This window comes from Ctenocephalides felis, unplaced genomic scaffold (genome assembly GCF_003426905.1).
Source record: "Ctenocephalides felis isolate EL2017-DRISC unplaced genomic scaffold, ASM342690v1 CF-g0.4_SCAFFOLD_01886, whole genome shotgun sequence".
NCBI lineage: Eukaryota > Metazoa > Arthropoda > Insecta > Siphonaptera > Pulicidae > Ctenocephalides > Ctenocephalides felis.
Window position 1 is genome coordinate 34,572,649 of NW_020538040.1, and position 8,980 is coordinate 34,581,628.

An 8,980-nucleotide genomic window follows, 5' to 3' on the forward strand; every position below is an offset into this window, starting at 1 on the left:
TCATTGTGAATCGTCATAGTTCGTCTTTGTTTTTATTTTAGTGATCGTTTGGTAATTTCAATTGATCCGATTTTTAGTGTCCGTATATTTTTTTAATGTCTGTGCTAATAGTTTTTTTAGGCAATGTGATTGTGAATAATTGTGCAAAATATAAGTTATTTTAAATAGTGTATGTTATGTGGACTTGTGTTCAATCAATAATAAACTGATGAGATCCAGAGATCCCGATTAGAACTCTTCTGGAAGTCTCGAGGTAATATAATTTTTATTCGTTCTTTTGATTTTTAGGAATATTTAATTTTGATATTTCATATGTATTTTTATTTTCTGCAGCAAATTGTTAATCGAGAGTTCCAGAAGAATCGGTGTTTGTTGGCGTTTGGTGAGTGTTTTGAAATTTTAAGCATGCTTTTAATGGTATGATCAAACAATCGAAATCACACAATCTTCTTATTAGAGTTCATAACACAAATAAAATTTCTTAGAAAATCACAAAACTATCATGTGAATGCAAATGTTTAAATTAAATATTTTATTGTAAATGCGCCTACAGTGCTTGTTATTATTACCATTTTCAGTCATAGTAGTATGATTTTATATGATTTTGTGATATCGATTGAGCTTGCTTAGGTAGTTATTATTTAATTGTAATAATATTTATTACAAATTGTATTTGATTTTGTCTGTTTGTAGGTGCGGTGCGTTTCGGACTCGGTTAGTTCAAATGAATTTTTAGGAATTGTTAGGAAAATTAGGGAAAAACAGCTTAGTTTTAGTACAGGCAAAATACGATACAATCACTTGATCATACTATTATATATATTTATCTAATCAATGTATTTATTTCAGTAATGTGCAAATATAATTGGTTTTTAGTGTCTTAAATAAAAGTAAGTGAAATGTTGTAAATAATTCAATTAAAAAGTGTGAGTGTAGTGTTTTAAAATAAAAGTGGCTAAAATGTTTATTTAAATCGCGTAAAGTATTTAATAATTTGAATAAAATATTTTCATTATAATTGCGCGTAAATTAATGTGATACTACAAACTGTGCTATTCGCGAAGAAATGCTTTTGGCTGCAAATTATAAGGTAAGAAATCAAAACAAAACCAAATGATTTCAATTCAAAATTTTTTAAAGAATTACATGAAAATGATCTAGTATGCTTTTATAGTATATGTAAATTATTTTATTTTATTGTATATTTATGACAAATTTTTCGTTCACGTTTTAGCCCGCAATTCTGAATCGATTTTGAAAATTCAAAAACTGTTCGAAAGTTGGGAATCGTGCTGATTAGATTTTAGTAAGATCGACCGAGCCGTTTTCTTGTAATAAAGTGTTCAAAAATAGTTTTTCGACGATTTTTATGATTTGTTCTTGTACGGTAGGTACCATAGTCTTATAGATCATACTAAATATTACGGCCCTGCGACAAGCCGTTTAGTTTTAAAAATTCTTCAAAGTTTGCAAAAATTAGTGTCGTTTTTTGACATTTGTCAAAATTAGATTTTTGATCGACGTTTTTTTTAAAATCGCCTGAACCGATTTCAGAGATTTAAAAGCCATTTGATGTATCTCAATGAGGATTGTTGATTGTCAGTTTTTGTTGTATTTTTTTATTACAATATTCGTATTACTAATATCAAAAACTATTGATATACATATAATTAGCAATATTGGGAACAAAATTGACGCCCTAACTTGTATAATAAATTGCAATAAACTTTTGCACTAATTTTTCAGTCTATTTTTGGTGTTATCTATTTTTTTACAATTATTGTTCTATTAGCTAATATAACAATATTTCCGCCGCGACAACTCGGATTTGAATTCAAGAGTGTAAATGAGCAGATTTATATAAGATCGTACATTGGAAAACGACGACTACAAGTGCTTAAGAAACATTTTAACCAAAGACAAATACTGCGAGCTAGAGATCGATAACTTAAATCTCCAGTAATAAATTGACATTTACCAGTAAATGCTTTACTGACGAGGATGCTAAGCCTGGATTTGAAGTAGCAACTTCTCCGATACACTTGAAGCTGCATTTCGTGTACATCAGAGATGTGGACAAACATTGTTTGGAAAGTTTTGAAATGTTGTATTGGTGAAGAATAAAGTAGATGGGTAGTCAGAGGGAAAGGCATTTTGCATAGTTGTAGATGGAACTGGTCTAGATTTCTGTCAGTTCATAATATATTCCTATAAGACTTAAATGATTGCAAAAAAAAGTTTTATATTTAATTACTCAAGTGATTGATAAACTGCAAATAATGTAATTTTAGGAAATTCGAATGTGAACTAGACGCAGTGGATTAGAGAAAATGACCTTACTTTGGTTCACACGCGATTGAAGTAAAACTTATTTGCTACTGTACAAGATAGCATTTAAGTAAAAATAAATACATCATATAACAATTGTGAATAATCTTTATTAGTAATATGGTAACACTCGTGATGCACACATTTATTAGTATCAACCATTATACACATTTATATAATGATAAATTACAAATTATATATTTATAATAGCATTAAAAATATGTATATATTTAAATACAATAATGTAATTAAAGGCATACTTCAAATATGACATGATCGGTTTGTCATTGCAATTAGCATTAGAAATGACCCTTCATTAGAGAAATGAATTAATTGCTGCTTAAAAACTTCTATATATTTATTCACACAGTGGATTATCCTAAACAACCGCCTAAACAAATATTGTTTTTGCAACTTCACTCATGTAATAATTGTGTTTTGAAGAACTTCATGTAATTAAAATTAACAAACATTCATTGACTGATGGTATTTTTTTTTTTACTTTTTCGCTGGCATTGTAATTTTATTCTTTGAATAGCTATAATATTTGTTTTGCCTAAAAATATTTTCCATTTCAATAACTTCAAAGATTCAGGGTAAAATATTCTTCTGATTCAGGCATTTTTCATTAAATTAAGATTTGTACTACAATGTAACTTTAAAATGTTTATCTATGTTGATTTCCTTGTTGATATCGGTACAACGTTGACGCCGGTACGGATACAACGACAGATCAGTAATAGATTTTATTTAAATATTTTATCACTTTTTTAACGATAGACTTTTCACATGCAATTTAATATACCCCTTGGTAAAAAACTTTTCATTTTATATTATTTTTATTTCAAAGCTCTATTCACATACGCGACGACTAATCACAATCGACCCGTATAGAAATGATATCATCGAGAGCGAATGACGAATCATTGGCACTCGACTCTTATCTTATCTGCCGTATTGCACTTCCATTGAATTTGTACGAATTTACACTCTAGTCGCGCTTAAAGAAGTTTTACTTCAAAAAAATAATTTGGGAACTAGAATTAAATTTGATTGTCTTTAAGTTTTTGTGCAATTGGTTGCCAAAAATGTAGAAGAAAAAGATAGTGAGAAGGAATTATGATCATCTATTAATAGATGATTCCGAGATAATAAATTAATTTTCGTCCAACGTATTAATAAAACTGATTATTTAATGAGCAAGTATTGTTCTGTTTTAAATCCAGATCCAATATTAATGCTCTTGTATGATCATGTACGGTTTCCTGATAAGCTCGCAAAGGTTTTGCAAACTAAAGTGCAAATTTTGCTTATAGAGCGATTAAGATAGAAATCGGAAATTGTTCTGTAAAGCTACAATGCAGTTTGCTTGCATTTCAAATTGTTAGTGATGCATGAATGGTTTCGCGATTATTTCTAGCATACTAAGTGGATGGCGCGAATGTTGTGGTTATATAGTACTATATACCATTCATATGTAAATGCATATATCCAAATGTATAGATATTGTGTGGATTTCATATACAGTAGAATTTCGTTTATCCGGACCTCAGTTATACGAATTTGCGATTATCCGGACTGCCAACTACAACCAATTGTATGTACATACTATAGATGGGTAACTCACTCCGGAGTTATCACTCGGATACAACTCCTCCTTGTCATATCCGACTTTACTAAACCGGTACTAAATCTGTTAACATGTGCAGATATTTGCTTGAGATTTTTTACTAATACAAAATTTGGGTCGAAAGAAGTATTTTTTTTTGTCTCACAGTCAGTTTTAGGACTTTCCAGGTTTATAATGTCTCAAAATAATGCTATTTTGTATTCTATGTTCTGTATACGATAATGCTTGTCCTCTTTCAATGGTGTACAACCACTGAAAAATATTTAGTACTATATTATGACTTTTACACACTATGATTTTATAATTATGTAAAAATATTAGTATGCTAATCAAACTACCTGATGTATAATTAATCTTGAAAAGGAAATAATAAAAGAATGTGAGATATTATTATTTTGTGAAACATATTATACACAATGATTTGTTCTTATTTCATATATGAGGTTCACTGCATTATTTTCATATAAAAATAAACATATTCAAAAAATTCTATATTTTCTTTTCAAAAATAATTACAAAATTAATTTTGATTCCCAAGTTTTTTGTCAATTTGAGATTTGTATGCACGTTGAAATGCATAAAAAGTGAACAAAAATGTTTGAACTATTTGTAAATTATTTCCAAAGTCTTAATTAATAAATCCTTAGATATGTTACGAGAGAACACATTTGTGTTAAGTATTATGTTTCAAAGTTGTCGGAGTTGTGGAGTTGTTAAGTGGATATAACCCCTCTCTGAAGCGGAGTCAAATGCTAGCCGATCCGGCTTCGGATATGATATGTTTAGTACATACCTACAATTCGAATTTTTGCATGACTATTGCTGCAGTTTAGTATATGTATGTAATGTAATATAACAAGTTATATAAGTACATACATAAAGATTTAATTTCTTAATAATCATTATTTTTGTTGATGTCTATGTATGTATTTGTTATTTTTAATAAAAACACATTATTCTTCGTATATCCAATTATCCGTTATTTTCCATTATCCGAATGCCCATCGACAACAATTAGTCCCGTTAATCGAGTTTCTACTTTATATCAAAATCGTATGTGTTTCTTCAAAAACCAGGAAAGAAAAAAGTTAGTTTATGTATGCTTATGAAAACAAACTTAATTGTGTAATACATTTTATTTAAATATATGTATGTATCGCTTTTGTAGCGATAGACCTTTTATATGCAATTTAATATATCCCTTAGAAATCTCTACACTTTTTATATTACATTATTTTTATTTCAAGGCTATATATATATATTTTTAACTTCTCGTAGGTTAAGTTTTAGTAATCGCCTAAAAATCGAAAATGAACGTTTTTGCAAATCTTTACGTTTCAAAGGTTTCTAAACATTTAGGCATTCCATAAAAAAAATTGATCTTTGTGTGTGTGTGTATGGATTCAATTTTTTATCCACGTTTTCTGGAGCAATGATAATCTGATTTGAGATATTCGAAAAAAAGCATTTGATTTTTAATAATAAGGAGACGTGCTGATTAGCTTTTAGCAAAGGTTGGTTCAACTATAGCGGAGATACTGAACAAAAAGTGCAGAAAATAGAAAGAGAAACCGGAGTATCCGATTTGAATGATTCAAAAAACATTTTACCTGTATTGACGTAATAAAGTATTGATTACATTTTTATGGATCAACCGACTTGAATGGGTATCAAAAACTTGAAAACTTGAGATAGCTTCTCAAAAATTATCAATTTTTTTTCAATTTTTTGAGTAATTTCTAAATTTTGAGAAAATATCATAATTTTGAAATAAATCTATTTGTAATTTATTATTCAAAATGATCAAATTATACAATTATTTTAAAAATTTTATAAAATTTTCTAAATGGCAGAAAATGTAATGACATGAAATTCTTATTTATATTACACATTTACTTTTTTCATTTACTTCAAAGCAAAATATTCAAAATGCATTTAGTACTTAAGGTAAACTATTTTTTAATTTTAAATAATTGTACAAAAAGTGAATGAATTGTGCATTGATTGTGCAAAAGTAAATGATTTCTAGATATTGTATTCCTGAGTAAACTTTGAATAAAAACAACCAAATTAAGTCAGTAGACAATATTATATGAATTAATATTAAAAAAAAAACATTTAAAAAATCATATCTTGCCAATTTTTGCCATCATCACAGAATACATTTGATATTTGCAACAAATTATAGTAAAATGTAGTAAGCTTTACTCAATATAGTTTTAAAGTTATATTAACCAATTAACCAATTAACTGTCATTGACGAGTATACTTGTCATGAAAAAGTGGCATAATGTTTTTGTGTTGACGAGGATATTTGTCATGCATATAATAAATCAGTAACCATTGACTCTTTAAATTGATTGGATATAAACAAAATATTGTCTCTAATGTTAAAATGTTTGAAATATTTTGAAACTGACTTCTTATAAAATCAGAAGGTATACACTTATCCAATAAGAGTTCAGATCCTGCTTTTTAAATTAGGACAAAAGAGCAAGAAAAATATAATCTAAACTTTTTATTTATTTCTATGCTTGGTAGTAAACATTGTAGAAAAGAATAACACCATAAAGTCATACATATCGCCGTAATGAGGAGGTTTGCATATGAAAATTAAGAGTTTTACGATAGCGTGATCTCTCATTTTACATCCATAGTTATAAAATTCAATGCAAAAAATATCTCCATAACCCATTATTATTTTCAAATACTCGATCTGCTTCCTTTTGATATTTTGTTTTATTTTAGATACTGGTATATAGTATTGTTTGTGTACTAAAAAATCAGAATATTTAGATACAACCCTTCTATGTAGTATAGCTAAAATTAGGTATCAAGAACTTATAATTTTCAATACAGCTAATTTTTGAGTCAATCTTGTATTTTATAATTTATACGTCATCATTTAGCATGAAAATATTTAGATAATATGTATTTTACATTTACCAATATTTCGATAAAATCATAAATTACATAAAAACTATCAGAGTATAACCCACAACACATGTTTATGTACCACAAACAAATATGGATGCTGTAATGAGTTAAATAATGTTTGATTAACAAACAAGTTTTCTAATTAGGTTTTGCAAATGCATTTATTTATTGAATTTTCCGATCTGCTAGTTTTCATAATCTGCACAAAACGACATCAAGGTAAATAATATTTAATGCAAAACAAAATCGTTTAAAGTTTTGTTTGCTAAACTCTGTCATGCAGTTTTTAACATATAGTTGTCGCTCGTTGAATCGTTTGTTGTTTTCTATTTATTTAATCTATGGTGTTTAGTTGTAATAAATTGTATATATTTATAGAAAGTGTTTTTATTTCTCACTCAGTACTTTAGTATTCACTTTTTTGATTTTTTATGCAGTATTTAAAAACAATAATGTAATCAAAGTCCAAATATGACATGATCGCTTTGTCATTGTAATTAGCATTTAGAAATGAACTTTCATTAAAGAAAAGAAGTAATTGCTGATTAATAAATTCTATAATATTCGTTCACAGTGGATTATGTTAAACAACGCATAAACAAATATTGTTTTCGCAACTTCACTCATAATGTAATTGTGTTTGAACAACCTCATGTAATTAAAATTAACATACATTCATTGCTTGCTTATATTTTTTTTTACTTATTCGCTGGCGATATAATCCCATTCTTTGAACAGCTGTAATATCTGTCTTGCCTAAAAAATACTTTCCATTTTAACAACTTCAAATATTTATAGAAATTACGAATAAGACAGAAATAATTTCTAATCAATAAACTTACGTTTAGTGTATTTGTTTTATTATTTTCAAGAAAGGGGGTAAAATATTCTTACGATTCCAGGCATTTTCCATTAAATCAAAATTTTTACTACGATATAACTTTCAAATGTTTATCTATGCCGATTTACTTGTCGATATCAGTACGCATACAACGACAGATCTCTATTCTCATACGCGACGACTAATCACAATCGGCCCGTACAGAAATGATCTCATTGTGAGCGAATGGTGAACAGGATGGGCGTAACGGACTTCCGTTGCATTTGTACGGATTTACACCCTAGTCACACCTAAAGAAGTTGTACTTCAAAAATTAGAACACGTTTCAGTATTTTTTTTGAAACTTTTTCCAGATTTTTTTTATGAATTTGTATTTTTCTCGAACTTTATCTAATATATGCCTTTTTGTATGTATTTAATAAGCATTTGCTCTTGCTTTTCATCTAGTATGTATTATTCTAGTTCTTCATTCAGTATTTTTATTGTCCTTCGCCTAGTATTTTCTCAATCTCGTTGTCGTTTAATTTCAGTTAGATGTTGTATATTAATACATTCCTTTAATTAATTAATAAATATAATAATTAATTAATAAATAATAATTAATTGGTATCGCAACAAATATCATTTCCCCTTTTTCGGAAAGTGTATTTAACAATTTAATTCAATTATATTAGTTTGAAGATCGCACATAATCAAAGTTTAATCATTAAGTGGTTAGTAATTTAACTGGATGGTGTATTAAAATTCGCCAGAACACTCTCGCTAAGTGGTACTTGCATAAATTCGCCACAAATTTCCGTCGTATGCAATAGATAGAATGTATTCATATGTTGCATACTTGGAGCAATTAATGCAATCTAGCAGTTTAATTAGCTTTGTTCTGAACTTTAGGTTTTTGGTCTAGTGGCACCAAAATGGCAACTATTGCCTCAAAATAACGTTCTTACCTACACACATGCAATGGGGTTAGATAGTGGTTGACAGCGTCTCAAACTGGCAGTTTAATCAAAATCGCTTTTGTATTGTACATATTGTTTGTACACAATAAACAATGTCGAAATTAGCGCGCTGTCAGAACTTCAGCGTTACCTGGAGAGCTATTAATTTATAGAGAGGCCCTGCAGGCAAGAGGTCGAAGAGCAGGGACGGAATCCATAAAAATTGAAATTTGGTAATTGGTCGAAAATCGCGATTATAGAACTATAACAAAACTAGCGGGGTGTATGGCATCGTGCCTTAAGGCA